Here is a 16685-nt window from a genome sequence, read left to right as displayed (position 1 = left end):
TAACAAGAGGACAGACCACTTCATCATACGCAGATGTTGCAGCGTATGTGTGTGCGTGTGTGTGTGTGTGTGTGTGTGATGATGAGAAAAAAAAATATGTGCGGCACGTTGTCATTCCTGGAAAGCTTTCTGTGTGCAAGGAGATATTTACTGAAAACATTTCGAGTGGGAAAAAAAATATGAGTTCGGTACGTAACGGACCTTTAAAAAAAAAAAAATAAATAAAAATCCAAGAACATTTTAGACTTGGGATTGATGAAGGCCTCACAAATTTGGTGCATAAATAATGTGATAATCTTTACGCCACGTAAACATTGAGCACTAAATAATTTTAAATTTAAATTCAATTTAAAATAACTTTAACCTGCAGGATCCCGTTTCGTACTCTGGCCAATAATTTTTTTTTTTTTTTTTTTTTTTGTGTGTTCCCATTCAGCTCACCATGTAGATAAGTCGGACTTCGAGCGATGACAATCGGTACATTGCATTTAGATTGAGAATCATCTTTAGATTGACCTTTCTGTGTTGATGCGGTCCATGTGTTCGGTAAAGGACACGTGTCGGTCGCCTCGACCCTCGCAGCGGTCGAGGATTCCCACGGTCGATGACCGAACGGCCCCGTGAAAAGATAAAAGCCCACTTTTTGGTCGCCGTAAACAACGTGACGGAACGGGCCCGTACATCAATGGTGCGCGCGGTGCACAACGACTAAATCACGCCGCTCACCTTCCGCTGCCCTCGTGCGGATTTCACGAAGAGGCCGGCATGCAAATCATACGTAGATTAGTGATTTACGCGCGCGCTCGCCTTCGGATTGCATTTGCAGACCCGGGGGGAGGAGCCGCCGCCGAGATCACGTGACTTGTTTGGATGGGAAACGTTGTTTTTAAGGTCAAAGGTCACCTGTCATATCCCTTTAACATCTGTGTTTGCATGAATGCACCCTCTTTTAAACTCCGCCCCCTCTTTTTTTTTCTTTTTTTTTTTTAAAACACCCCAAGATGCTCTCGTTGACTTGCCCCTCACCATCTCTCCTCCTTGCCTGGCTGCACTTCGACTTCCTCACTCCTCACCTCAACTGCACCCCAGTCGCCTCCTTTTCCCTTTCCCCGTTTGCCGCAGCGCTCCTTTTTTTTTTTTTTTTTTTTACTGGCCCTACCGCATCTTCTCTTATCCTCGCCTCCCCTTCAACTCCTTTCATCTCGACGCTCGTCTTTTTCTCCCTCACTTGTCTTACTCCCCCAAGCCCTCCCTCGTCCTCCCCGCTCTTGCTTCTTCTCATCTTTCCCCTCTTGTACTCGTTTTCTCGCCTTGCCTCAAATCGCCCCCCCCCCCGTTCTCTCACTTTCTCTCGCCGCTACTTCATCCTCTATTATCTTCAGCAGGGATGCACCACCGGTTTTGAGCGCGACTACAAATGCTGAAGTACTTGGATTTGAGGATGAGCCGATACCAAGTATGGATACTTTTTGCCATTGTGTCTTGCGGCGATGAAATGTCTTTAAATCAAGTTAAACACACTTAGCGAGATGGCCGCCGGTCGTCCCGACTCCCGACGGCCGGTAGGCGGCGTTGTGAGTTCATCGTATACAGTATCCGTCTGTTGGTATCGGTGTGCGGTATCGGTGCATTTTTACGAGTACTGTATCGGTACCGATACTTTGCTGCCTCACTTCACCTTTCCTTCCGTTATCCGTCCCCTTCCTCCTTTCCCCTTATCGTCCCCGGTGCCTTTGCCATTCTTTAAATATGCTGCCGGCGCACTTTTGCATCGCCTTGTCTGCATTTTCCATCCACCCGCTCCGGCGCTCGGCCTCATTCGGCTCACTGATGAGCTCGAACCCGACATCAGAACTGTGAGGCAACCGTGCTCACCACGAGCGCACCGGTCTACGCTCTGGCCTCCTAATTGTTTGCTGTTCTCCGGAACATGCTCGCCCCCCCCTCGCTGTTTACATCATCTTCTTCTTCTCTTGTCCTGAGCTCCCCGAGATCTTCCTCACCTCGCCTCCCTTCCGCCTCCCCTCTCACGTGTGTCCCCTCCTGCAAGCAATCAGGTGCAAAGCGCCGACCGGCTGCCGTTTGCGGATATCGCTCGCACCTCATCGCCATGCCGCTTTTTTTTTTTTTCCCAGGCCGCCGCCACGCCGGAGCTTATCTCGCCCTTTGATCTGGATTGCTTTATTTGGGTTCATATCAATCAGCCTCCTCCAAGGCCTCTCTTTCTTTTCCGGTGCGTGACTTCCTGCCACAGATTAGTCCCCCATCCTGGCCACCTTGGTGCCACACGATGCCGCAGCATGACAGGATCACGGGTCAGAGGGCGGAGGTCGAGTAAAGAGCGTTGTAACGATGTCCAGACTCGCAGCAACTGACCGCTGCTTGTTTCGTGTGTGTGTGTGTGGAGGTAGTTAAATGCTTGAAAGGAAACTGTCCATCAATGGTCAATCTGAAAACAATTTGACTGCATTAAGCCATTTAAAGCGTCTCCACTGATTTCCCTATTGGCCTCTTGTCAGTGGGACACACACGCACACACACACACACACACACACACGCACACACGCATGTTATGGAGTGCACAGAAGGTCTTTCACGATTATGCATTCACTTGTCTGTTTGCGTCTTCATTTCCACGCCGTTTTATTCATTTATTCATTTGCTATTGAGTGCGACGTCGACGCTCGCTGTCGTGCGACACACGTGAACCGTGACTGCTTTGCCGAGGCGCGAAAATGAGGACGCCGGCGAGGACATTAAAGTACGTAGAGCACGTGCGCCGTTTTCAATCCAATTCATTCGAGTAGGTGTGGGCAAACTGCGGCCCGGGGGCCCCATGCGGCCCGTTTAACGTTTTAATCCGGCCCGCTGAACTTAAAAAAAAAAAAAAATGAAATGAATAAACCTTGTTCGTGTTTTATCTTCTCAATACTGTGGTTTTTTTTTTCAATTTACTTCGATATTGTTGTCATGCTTTTTTTTTTTTTTTTCATTCGCATCAATATTTCTAACGCTCGCTGCTCAAGCTCAAAGTATGATGGCAGAACATCCAAGTGCCTCACTGTGTCATGCAACTGCGTGTAAGGCGGAACTAATGATATGCACCAAATCCTTCCCTCCATGTGGGAGGCGTGGCCACCGTTGCCCACCACGTAGCTCCGCCCCTGGCTGCACGCTAACCTCCAACACATTGGACAAAAACATTCGAAAAGGGATGAATGGATGGACTCAAATATTTATTTATTTTTCCCGGCCGGTTGTTCGACTTGTGACTTGTTCAACTGCCGAGCTATTTGAGTTGCGACCGCAATATGACTCAACGGTCCCACAATGCCAACGAGGCCTTTTCTCGAAACCTCCCCAAAGCCATGAAGAAGCCCGCTGATACCTCCGTTTAATTGTAGCGTGTAATCTGCCTTAAACACAAGGCTGATAATAGCGCTGGAGGTTAGGAATAGAAAGGCCGGCCCCCCGATTCCTCCCGACTCTCTTATTATCCCCCTCAGCCCCGGCCGCAAGGAAACGCCGAGCCGCTGCGCTCGTTTCAAGCAGCGCCAGTTTCTCTGTGAGTCATGAAGGTCGAGAAACATCGCAGGAGAACGGCGCCCCTGTCTGAGCGCGTCAGCGTGTCTTGACGGATTGCCGTGGGACGCAAAAAAAAAAAATGTAATCCCCCCGCCCCCTGCATACGAAGTACATACAGTACGCCGACCACGTTTCGGGCTCGCATAGTTGAGGTCAACGGATGTGAAAAATAGTCGAGAAGAAGCCATCCTTAAAGGTGGGGATGACATTTCTAGCGGTGCGGAACGCTCGTTTTCAAAGTTAGAAAAATACTACGCATAAATGTTCACATCTTCCCCGCGACTCTCATTTGATGGATTGCAAGAAGAAAAAAAAAAAAGAAGTCGGTGCTATATATACTTGAGGCTGCTGCATTATGTGGAAGACAAAACAAAGCAGAAGAAAAACACACAATTGCTGAGATCGAGCAGTCGGCGTCTCATTTAGGCGCTCTCTAAATGTTTCTATTTTGAGGTGGAAAGAGATGCGCGGCTTCGCAAAGAGATTAAATAAAGGCCCTTTTGTAAAAGCTAAAATTGTACTCAGCGTGAGTTGGAAATGCACGACAGAAGAGAGTCCACGAACCCAATAAAAAGCTCTCATGAATTTTGTAGTAATTTATCGGTAATAGACCATAAATTACAGTGGTACAAAAATGCGATTTTATTTCGAAAAATAATAATTAAAAAAAAATCAGTTCGAGAGCAATGTTGCCATGACGTCAGATAGGCGCATCCAATACGAGAAGGGGCTAGCCGAGTGATTTCAAAGTGCCGACAGCAATAAAGAAAAAAGCAACCAGCTGGGAAAACCTCCGAAGCTTCCGCAGGTGCGCTGTGGTCCAAGAAAACTAAGCGCAGTGCGAAAAGGCCTGAACTCGTCAGTGACAATAAATATGTCAGCGTTCAGTGAACTGCGTTTGTTGTTTGTGCGCTATGTTCAATATCAATCCACGTCGCACGAGCAGATGGATGGAATGTTTTGGTGACCTCACCTCATCGGAGAAAAAAAATATTTTATTTGAAAAAATAAATAAAAATAAATATCTTTTAAAAACTACAGTACTAAAAAAAAAACATGAACAAGGTTGATTCATTTAATTTTTTTCAAGTTAAAACGTTTAACGGGCCGCATGTGGCCCCCGGGCCGTAGTTTGCCCACACCTGCTTTAACACATCTTGTTGCTGAGTTTCCCTGAATTTTGACCTTGTTTTAAATCCATCCCTTTTTTGGATGTTCTAAATGTTGACTCCGGATCAACGTGCCATGTGTTTCAACCCCCCCCTCCCTCGGCTCGCGTTGATTTGGGAATACGCAACACAAATGCTGCTAATCAATAGGCATGTTTAATGCTAATCGGCGCCGACGCCCCCCCCCATCGTAATGATTGGCGAACGACAACAGCTGCAGGTAGAAGTTCACGGCTCTGCACACACGCACGCCAAGCTTGTTTGATGATGCAGCAGAAGGGGGGGGGGCTGCGGTTGAGCTCGTACGCATCGATCGGTCCTGCCTCTGAAGGACACGCACGCGGGGTCATCCGTCACGAGGCCGGAGGCGACGGCCACTCTCGCCGCACTTCAAACGCAGCCGGCGTAACCGAGTCGTTAATCGGATGGCGGGAGAATGGTTTTGATTCTCTTCGATTATTTTTGTCCAACGATTGAGCTTATGAAACAAATTGAATTGAATGAACGGAATCAGCTGAAGGCTTCAAAGCGGAGCGCCTCACGCTCGCCCCGGCTGAATGCGAAGTATGCCGCTGACACGGCCTGAGAAGTATTCCCGCTATGCTTTCTTCTGTTTCCGCTCGGCTACATCCTCACTTTGACATTTGGCTGTGATAAGAGGAAAGCCTTGAATCCCACGCGTATCCACAGCGAATTCCGACCGATCCCGACTCCACTCCCACAACCAGCGCGGTACTGGAAGACCGCCGCGCACAAAGCGGGGATTCAAACCCCGCATGCATGAGGCCCATTGACGACGCTATCGGCAGAATCTGCAATGCTAATCGCGCTTACGATGGCGTCCACGCGTGCTCGTCCTTCCATTTTGCGCTTTTTTTTTTTGCTTCCTGAGACTTTGCTCCCACCACATTTCGCCAGTTGCTTGTTGTGTAGGCGGGACATGTGAAGCGGCATCAAAGCGCGATCCGGACAGTAAACGTCATCGACCCCTTCTGACTTGAAATGTTGAGGTCAAACAAAATCCATCCCGAGATGCTGCCTGCTTGAATTTTGTTCCCGTTGGAAATGATCAAAATAGGAAATCTGATTATTTCTCTTTAAAGTTTACGACGACAAATATTTGTTTTTTTTTTTATTAGTTGTGTGTTGTAGTAGATTGACATAAAAATTTCGTGTGACTCGAGGTGAAAAAGCAAACCGGCAAGTTACTGCTTATTGGCTGCTATAAGGAGCCAATCAGATGGTGCTGTGGGCGGGCCAATCTGCTTCTGCAGGCAGGGTCACCAGCACAGCAGGGAGAGAGAGAGAAAAGAGTGCCGCAGTGAGCCAAAATAAACCAGCTTTTAATTTATCGGCCTTAAAAAAAAAGGCAGATGCCGATAATCGGCAAAATGCCGTCGGCCCGGCCGATAATCGGTTTATCGCTAGTTCGCATTGATTAATACTGAACGAATAAGAAGTTTAGCTAAGGCGCTAATTTGTTGTTACTGAATTGTGCGGTGACAAAAGTCCGAGCCTTGGGGGAGGTCTGCCCTCTTGTGTCATCAATCTTAAAACGCGACTTGTATTCTGGCATCCCTCATCTAAACAAACAGTCCAAGCACACAAGGCGCTTTTTGGACTTTGTTACATCAGAGTCTGCTTCGAAGGACTGCTGGAGGCGCTGGGCCTGGGGGAGGTGACTTCCTGTTCAACAGCTGGGCCCTTGTTCGTCCCCGGCGCGGGTTACACGCCGCTAATCTCCCGTGAGTCTTTCCACATGGCAGAGAAGCCGCCGTGTCGCTCCGCTGTTTTTCCTGCCGCCCGGCAAAGAAGAAAAGGTGATTGTGTTACGTGGTTTTGGCCTCCTCTTGGGGTCCGTGTGTGTGTGCGCGCGTTCAAGCTGTGAATCGCTTTGCTGCCAGGACGGAGGCATGAATCAGCCTTTTCAGCGAGTATGCGAAGCAGCGGCTGGCCGAGGTGTAGCGATTGGGAGCGTTCAGCTGTCACCAGCTGACCTCACCACAGACGCACTTTTGTGAAGCACACTGGGCTTTTCTCCGAGGCGGCCTCCGCTGGAGAACACTCACACCTCAGTTGCCTGGCCTTCCGTCATCTACACTGACTTGTGTGTGTGTGTGTGTGTTGAAGGCGAGGAGGGGTAAACAAGCATTGACTAAAATTCTTCCCTGGCATCATCCAAACATGACCTTGGACCTTGGTACTGACCCGGGAAGAGGTCACCTGAGTCTGCCTGAGCCTTTTGATGCAAATGTTTTTGGATGCGACTGCGTTTGCAAGTTAGAGGAGCACACACCAGCGTTGTTCATCCGGCAAGAGACAATCCATTGCATTTTGGAGATGGTCTCGAATTTGACTTGAGACTTGAGGCCAAGCAAGATCCATAAACGCAGGACTACGGGCCAAGAAAAATCTGGAAACTGGGCCAAGAAATACTCTCAATGCCGAGCCATAGGTCAAGGGAACTTTTGGGCCGCAGTCCAACAAAACTCCTCAATTTATGGCCCACGGGCCAGGAAAAATACATAAATGTGTGGACATTAGTCGAGATATTTAGTGGGTAATAGTCAAAATAAAGATGCAGAAATTTAGGGGCGAAGATGCAACTTGGGGGAATGTAAAGCAGGTGATCAAAAACAATGTTCAAGATCCAAAACTTGTCAGAAATTTGCAGAAATTTGCAGTCAATGCTCAAGAAGTGTCCCGACAAAAAAAATAAATAAAATTACAGCCATGGTTCAAGAAAAATGGTGGAACACACATTTCAAACCGAGACAAATTCCAATATCGGTAGCCAAAAATGCTAAATTAAAAAAAATCCAGAAACTTTGCGTCATGAGCCAAGAAAAATTGCAGAAATTTGAGCCTTAAGCTTTAAAAAAAAAAAAAAAAAAAATTTTTTTACAAAATTTCTCATTTTGTACTTTGCCCTAACCAAAAGAGGCCCTGCCTTTTTGCGACAACCAAATAACGCGTTTTCGAAGCTAGCGGCCCAACATTTCTCTCTTCCCAATCGTAACGAGTCTCCCACATTGAATGAATCCGTGGTGTTGTGTTGCTGAAGCGGCACGGCAACAAGCGTGGTGCTGTTGGGTCCAACACAGAACCTTTCTGAGCTTCATTTCCAACTGAAAGACGGATGACACACGTGCTGCTGTGATTGGACGAGACAGCTGCTCCCGGGATGCACAGAGGCCTTTGATTGGCCTTGGCAGCTGCCCATGTTCAGCTTGGTTTTAGTGCTTGCAAAGTGTGTGTGCGTGTGTGTGTGTGTGTGCATTATCAGTGAGGTCACTGCCGTGATACCATAGCACGTAAATGCTTTTGAGCTGATGTTTATCCGACTAATCAAGTTAAGGCTTTGACTGCCGTGAGCGTCATTGAAAGGAAGGCTTGTGTTTGCACTTTGTGACGCTCGCAAACATTATTTTGGCCGTCAGGTCTCCTAAAAAAGGAATTGATGATTGGATTTGGAGTAGGCATTTTATTTTGCTAACTAGTAAGGAATATATTTTAGTTTAGCTCGTTTATTTGCGAGGGACTATTTGAAGATCAGACTTGTTGTACAGCGCCGGGTGGCCCAATTTTGTTTTTTTGACTCACTTGATTGATTTATTTAATTAATGAATTTTTTTTATTGCGGAAAAAAAATGGAGCAATTAGGGGCTGACTGATATTTTTCATTTTTATTTGTATTTGTATTTTAATTTTAATTTTAATTTTTAGGCAAATTCCAATATTAGGCAGAATAAAATTACGATAATCGATTAATCAGTCGATTAATTAAAAATCTATGAATACAATGAATAAAATAAATTCTTTTTTTGAATCCTTATTGACGGTCATGAATTTATGAATTACTGGCAGAAAATCCGATGGCTGTATAATAACTGACTGTCCTCTGATCGTTTGTTTTTTCTGATATATGCAAATACAGCGGCAGAGTTACACTTAAGTCATGATTATTTCAAGCAAAAAAAGAAAGAAAGAAAAAAAAAAAGAGCAAAGCAATCCGAGGATTTTGAGTGCGTCTATCCCCGCGAATGCCATGCCCACTCATCCAGCGATACCCATAAAAAAAAAAAAAAATCTTTCGGCGCAGCGCGGCCATAAAGTCAAAATCCACCCTCTGCGGTTTGTTTTCAGCCGAACCGACAGCTGAAATGATTACATAACGGTTGTGTCGCCGCAGACCGTGCCACCGCCGCGGCGCTCCAAGGGGTGCCACCGAGGGCCGCGCCGCAGATGGCGGTCCTGCTTGCTCGCACCTGTGAGTCATTTGGACCCAAATTGTTTATTTGGCTTTACTTAAGTGCTACCAGTGTTTCCTCTGTGTCCCCTAAGAAAGAACGAAAGAAAAAGAAGAAACGGCATGTCCCTCTGGGCGATACACAACTTCAGCATGACCACCAGCTAAATGGGACCAAATTATCCTAAAAGGACAGCCCCCCCCCCCTTCCTCACCCCCTCCTGATCGCATGTCCTCAGGCGACAGAAATGCACAACCGCTTAACACAAATAACGAGTCCTTCTCCCGCTTCGGAGGAAACGCACAAATTGTCGTATTAGTATTATTTTTCTTTCCTGGCAAAAAGGAAAATCTCTTTTCCTGGTATTGTAAATATCTTGGCGTGCGCGTGTTTGCGAGTAACCTCCACTCGAAACAGCTGCACGGGGCCGGGTGACTCGGCTCGCTTTTCGGCGTCACAGCTGCGCCTAACTCGGGAAGATGATGCACAGAACGGCGTCATGCTCGACGCGGCGATCAAATCATCTTTCCCGACAACCCAAATCCAGTCGCTGGAACGGGATCAATCCCTAACAGCGTTTTGGATTTTTTTATTTTTATTTTTTACAGGTGCTAACGAGGTCCTCGCAATTGGCTAATGAGATAACGAGCGGGCTAATGAGGCTTTGAAAGAAGGTCATGATGTAATGAAATAGCCCACGCACACACCGTCGAGCGGGAGATGAACTCTTGTGGGGAATTAAAGACGTTGAACTCAATGTACAGTCGATTATAGCACCTCCCTGGTGGGCTTGTTCTTCCTAATAAGAGACGGGGATGATAATCGACGGTAAAGTGGAGTCAAGTGAGCGGAAGGGGAAATGTTTACGGTTTGTCAGAGAGAACCAGAACGCTTTAATGAGCCGTGAATGGGGAGGAGGAGAAAAAGAAAAAAAAAGATTCTTTCTTTCGGGACGTTAATAACACGGAGAGGCCGTTTTTAATGAATCCTTGTTTCCGTTTGAATTATCTTTTGTTTTACACAATTCAATTACGGCGGGGGAGGGAAAAAAAAAACTTACCGTAACGTCTTGTGACCAAAGCGCTCAAACGGATTTTATTGTCACTTTGTTTTCTTGTCCTTTTTACTTTGTCCTACAAAGGACGTAACTAAAAGTGCAATGTGTCACGCTGAGAGCTGATGATAATATTTAACGCATATCGTGCAAAACGCGGTAATCGGATATGACTGACGTCATCCCGCGAGCAAAAACGGCAACATGGACGGAGTTTGAGTGTGCTGGAAAAATCTGCTCTTGGAAATATTTGTGGAATCTTACGAAATGACCAGCGTGTGCTTGAACTGCTCATAGGAAGGCTGGAACCGAAAGTGATGCCGGGCCGATTATCGGGGCCGATATTTGGCATTTTACCAATTTTTTTTTTTTTTAACTTTCAAGGCAGATAAATTAATAGCTGGTTTATTTTGGCTGGCTGCAGCACTCTTTTCGGTGTGCTGGTGACCCTGCATGCAGAAGCAGATTGGCCCGCCCACAGCTCCGGCTGATTGGTTCCTTGTGCAGAGGGTAGCGGCCAATCCGCAGTCAGCTTGCCTGTTTGTTTTTTCAACAAATGAATATCGACTTCAAATATCGGTTATTGGCCTCCATGACAACTAATAATCGGTATCGGCTCCCAAAAAAAAAAAACATATCGGTCTATCACTAGACATAAGCACTCCTTCACCAATCTGTCTCAAATATATTACAACTCGTTTTTTGACACTTTCCAATAGTTTGACTTGTAAAAATTCCCAACACATCCTCAGTGAGAGTAAAACTCGGGCTCAGTGGTGCTGAAGGCCACAGAGCGACGCATCCTCGTGCGTGTGCGTGTGTGTGTATTTTGAAAGCCTGAAATAGATCAGGGAGTGTATCCGCACATTCTCCCCTCACGCTTTTTAATCTCCCTCGCCCATTTGTCCGTCATGCGGCGCTCGGCCGCTTCCTGCTGCGGCGATGACCGCGCGGCCAATAAAAAAAGTCCAACAGGAAACTGGGCCGGAGCCCCTCCGATTGTTACAAAGGTGTCTGCGCCAGGGAGGGGGGGACTTAGGGAGGGGTTGGCTCCCCCCACCCTCCCAGCCAGCGTTTGGACATCCGCCGTGCTTTATCGGCCGCTTCAAGCGCGCGGCCTAATGAGTTTGTGTACAAACTCGAGGAGGTGAAACAACACTGTCGCGTCCCTGTTGCGTAACTAAACACACAAACACACGCGTGGCGGGCGGGCGGGCGGGGGCTTCGGGCGGTCACACTGCCTGCTGGATATGTGAGACCGCAAAAATCCGAGTCCATTCGGCTTCACCGAGCCGCCGTTTTTTTTTTTTTTGCCCGCGGGCATCCCGACAGGCTGGATGCGGCCGGACAGGAGCCACCTGGTGAAAGGCCAAGGCCTGGACCCTCACCCTGGAAGGAAGCGGACGGACGGCCCAATGAGGTCGTCGTGTTCAGGATGTGTAGGAAAGGGGCCGCAAAGTCTCCCTCCATCCATTACGGCTCCACGGGCCAAACCATTTGTCTGCGGCCTGTCAGTTTCTATTATCGCGGCTCTATTTCCGTTTTACGCCGCTTTGCTCTGATTTTTGGCCACTTCATTGAAACTTTTTCGAATGACAATTTGGGAGACACCAATTTGATGTCATCCAAGGCGGAATGAAAGTCGGTCCTAACATTTACCTCCAAGGTCCGTCAAAGGATGCGATGGTCACTTTGACCTTTGACATTTGTCGACTTTATTAAACACACGAAAGACAGGTTGTTTAGGATTTTTTTTTTAAATTTTATTAATTTTTTTATTTGTCTTTTTTTTTTAAATAATTAATTTTTGGGGGGGGTGATTTTGGGGTGCCCGCAGCCCAGTATCCCACTAGAATAGAGCCGCCCCTGCCCTGAGCATATTTTAAAATGATGACGATTGTGGTATATTTGCACATCTGGAAAGTTTCGAAAGAAAGCGCCAATTATTTTCAAAAATGCTAATTAAGTTGATCTGACTGAACCATAACGGATAAAATCATTTCAACTTGGATTTGAAACAATTAAGAGACTTTAAAGAAAGAAACTTTCAATGCACAAATGCGACGCTTAATGCCGTTTTTGGCCTTGATGTCGGCTAAACTGCAAAACGAGCCGGAATGAGTGAAAGCATCTTTTGTGCCTCTCTCGCTTTCTGCTGCACGCCACCGGCCCTTCCTTCTCTCGTTTGACATCTGCAGTGTATGTTTTTTCTACAACATGCGGCGTCACAACATCACCCCGTGCCAGTTTTTTTTTTTTATGTACGCCGCGCCAAACCCCAATTTACGTCGACTCATCCTGTTCCTGACAGCACAAGCATGCATTCACATGAATGCTGCCATGCACTCGCCAAAAAAAAAAAAAAAAAGAAAAAAGAGGTGAATACACTCTCCTTGTGTGTTTATGCTCAAATAATTTTTTTCCCCCCTCAATCTAAATGAATGTCACGCTAAAATGAAATGTCATCGGTTCTGAATTAAAGAAACTTAATTTGAGGGGGACTTTTCATGATAAAGGAAATGCAACGGTCTTCCATATCTGCTTGATGCTTTAATACGGCAATTCTTTAATTCTTCCTTCCCAACCCTCACGAAAGCTAAAAACAAGCTTTGATTTAACAGCCTTGGCAATACGCGCAGATAATAACTAACTTTCTAGATGTGAGAACATCATAAAAGTGAGGCACACAGTAGCGGCGTGCCAGACCTCAACCGCACCATAACCATCACGCTCGTAACGCCGCCGCTGATTTTCTCTGGGAATCGGAGTGTCGCCGACCCAATGTTGGGCCGAAGCCTGCGATTTGGGGCAAAGTTGTGAGATTTCCTTTTGGGCTGGCTTTCAAAAATCACACGCCGCACATTTCGCCGGATCGCTTGAGAATCATTCTTTGAATTCACACCTGACATTCTAAGAATGGAAAATAAAAATTTGCGCTTTCTAGAGGGAGTGGGGGGGGGGGGGGGGTCAGTGGAGGTGTGGCCATCGCCATGGGCAGTGCAAACACACACACACACAATTCTATATGAACTGCTCCCCCCCTCCCCCACCCAACCTCCGATGCTGGACGAGGACAGACCCCCCCCCCTCTCCCCCCAGAACTGGCCGCTGACCCCGCGAACTGTGCTTCGTACAGAACCGGAGCGGAACTAAACTGGGTGGCTCCGGCGGCGTCATGAGAAGAGCTTGCCGTCATCCATGCAGAATGCGTGTCAAAGGGTGGGGGGGGGTATTGGGTAACTCTACCAGGCGAAGAAAAAGGCAGGCGGCTCACACTGCACACATTGTTGAAACTCAAGACAGCTCACTTACATGAGACAAGCGCGTTTTAGTCGCCTGTCTTTTGTGTGTGTGCGAAATCTATATTTATCTGTCTGCGTCAAATATGTAATTATGCGAACAAGAACGCGCGCGGACTTGTCTTATGTTGGTGTCGTTGAGTTCCCTGAACGATTGTCGCATTGTATGACGTGCTATTCTTAGTCGTCCATCCAATCCGAGCATCTCATTTTCTACGCAGCTCATCCGGCCAATCACACGGCTCGTAGAGACCAACATGAATTTGCGCTCAAATTTACGCTTGAGGAAATGCGGTCGTCTTTCGTGAGCCTCGTCCCGATTAGCTTCCATCGTTTTGTTCGTCCTGTTTCAGTCGTCAAAATCCGGCTCCGCCCTGGAAAAGTCACTCGTGCTTTGTCCTCGGACGGCGACGCTTGAAGGGAAAGTGTGTAAACTTTTTTTTCTTCCAACAATATATCATTTATTATTAGAACCATCCCGAAAAAGCTTCAGGCTTCTGCTCGACCGCTAAATAATTCCCGCTAAATCGTGAAATGAAACTCGCGCTTCATCATCAGGCGTTGAATTCCTTGCATCATCATCATCGTTGCGCTCACGAAAATGTATTCCTGCACATGATGTTGCTTATTAGCCGTTTCGTTGACGACTTTCAAGAACACGGAATGTAAATAGCGCGGCATCTCGGAAGGGCGGAGTGTGTACATGAGGTGCTTACAAATTGTCACGCAAAAAAAAAAATCTGCATTTTTTATTTACACTGGCTCCCAGACAGATGTCAAATCGATTTAAAAATGATTTTTAATCAACTTATGAATTCAGTTAGGAGGTCAAAAGTGAGTTTGAAACAAACTTGGTGAATAGGCATTTAGCTGTTATGCTGCACGCAAAATGATTTTTTTTTTAAATTTATTTTTTTGAGCTATGTGAAGCACATTGAGTCATCTTGCACATGAAATACGCAATATAAGCTTTCACTCCAAATTACGTTTGCGTCTTTCTTCCCACCGTCGGCATCACTCGCTGTGCGCGTTTCCTGCGCGCCTCATTGCGCCTCATCCATCCCGCTCGTACAGTCCGACCCATTTTTGCTTTCCTGACTCGCATTCCAGCCGACGGATCCCATCCTCGCGCTGCTCTCCCATATCTTCAAAAGACCCGGGGCCCGCTTGGTCCCCGAGCAAAACGGCGGCGGCGACTTTCCCGAGAATGCCGTCATGGACGCGCTCTCCAGCGTAAAAAAGAATTTGGGTTCTTGGGCCGCCGTAATGGGACGGACAGATGTTTAGATGTGTGCGAGCCGGCCCCCGCTTCGAGGCCCCTGGCTTGACAGAAAGCAATCAGTTTGATGTGGAGGAACACAGGAGTGCACTGTACGTTCGCAGGAAGAGCTGCAACATGAGTCGGAGGAGAAGGATTTAGATCAAGCCGTGGATAAGGAGGGGGGGGGCAAAATGTATAAATGAAAAGATACCCCGACGAATGGGAAGTTTATTTTCCAGCCACAGTAGTAAAAAAAGAAAAAACTAGATGAGAGAGAAGGTGCGATGGATATGAGTCATGCTGGCGCGAACGAAGGGGGAAACAGCTGAGAGGTTTTTTTGGAGGTGCGCCTTTGGCTCCGCTTGCACTTTTATTTTGGCTCAAGTAAGGTGATCCTCACCATCAAAAAGCAGCACACGGTCCGTCTCGACCACACCCCCCCCCCCACCTCGCTCACCCCGCCTGTCGCTGCCAATTTTTTTTTTTTTTTTTTTTTGTCTTGTGAGTGTTTCCACATGTGGTGAGCCAGTGCTACTAGTTTGGCTTGTAACACTGACTCGACACAAAGCCCTCCTTATAGAAAGCCAACAGCAAACAGGAAAGCGGCCATGATTACCTCATAATGCTTCGCTTTTAACTTAAAAGCCCGCATCGGGAAAAAAAAAAAGGAACGCAGGCAACCATGTTCTGCGCGGGTACTAAAGCCTGCGCAAATATTCATTATGAACCGCACGATGCCTCTTATGTTATGTACTTTTAAAATCCGGCATTCTTGTGGTTATACACTTAGTTCAAAACACATTTTAGTGGTATGCCGCTGTCGCGCTAGCTAGCTAGCCAATAAAACATTCAAAACATTTGTCCATGCTAAAGAATGTGATATCATTACAGATCATTTGGGCAACAAAAAAACATTTTCGCCTGTGATTGGTGTAATTGTACGGCTCAACTGTATGCTAACGTCTTTGCCCCTACTAGCTTAGTGTTGATTGCTGTGTTCATAGCTATCCAGCTAGCTAGCTAGGTTAGCTTAAAAAAATACTCAAATATTTCAAGTGTATTAATACTTATTTATATATTTTTATTGTTATTGAATAATAGTATTACTATTTTAAAATGGCACGATTGAAAAAAGTGGGCATAATTTTAGCGTTTCTTTGGACAACGAGCTGTTCCTTATGGAAAGTAGAGAACAATGTCATTACTCATTTTAATTTGAACCAAATGAGACCATTTCTGTTTTCTTACAAAATTGTAATACAATAAGAAAAAAAAATCAAGCAAAATTCTTAGTGGATCTGCCCAGCATATGCTAGTTTGTGCTAATCCACGTGTAGCTTTTTGACTGGACGCTATAAATTTGGCTCTCTGATATTTCTGACAGGTGTAAGTTGAGCGTTTATGACGAGATGTGTCACAGCAACAGACGGAAAAAAGTGCGGGTGCGGGTGGGGGGGGTCTACGACAATTAGCGTGTACACCCGGGTGTCATGTTTACATTAGCGCTGATCTGAGTCGGAGCCGATAAACAGCCGTGACTACCGCACATCATCGGACACCGGAATGGAGGCTGATTGTATTCGCGTAGCAGACAAAAGCCAGATGTCAGTTTGTGTCTCAAGTGAATTGTGTGTTGTTTTAACAATTTAATATACAGCAACTTTAACTTTAAGTGACAATGTGTGGCATTGTTTCTTCCCCCAAAAAATCAACTTCAAACATCTGGTGATGGTGCTGATTTGTAATATGGCGAGGGAATCATTGCAATGGTCAAATCGCCGCGTTGAGTCGGAGCGTTAGCTTTTACAAATTATGCGACACGCTAAATATAATTTAAAATGAAGTAAGAATTTTTATTTTATTTTATTTTATTTGATTTATATTTTTTATGGGGTTTTACAATTCCTGCTGTCGACCACAGCTCACGCCCCAACACTCACATGTCGAATGGCACCCCCACCAGGCCCCGCCTCTTAAAGGTAAACAGATGTATGATATTTTCAAGCCGTTTTATGCCTGTTTGGCTTTTGAAGAGAGAAAATTGTTCCTAATTTTCCACGCCCGCTG

The sequence above is a fragment of the Idiotropiscis lumnitzeri genome, chromosome 21, assembly GCF_059441095.1.
Source record: "Idiotropiscis lumnitzeri isolate Australia: NSW breed Sydney's pygmy pipehorse chromosome 21, RoL_Ilum_1.0, whole genome shotgun sequence".
NCBI classification, from domain to species: domain Eukaryota; kingdom Metazoa; phylum Chordata; class Actinopteri; order Syngnathiformes; family Syngnathidae; genus Idiotropiscis; species Idiotropiscis lumnitzeri.
The sequence above is the reverse complement of the archived record's forward strand: the minus strand, read 5'-3'. Positions refer to the sequence as shown.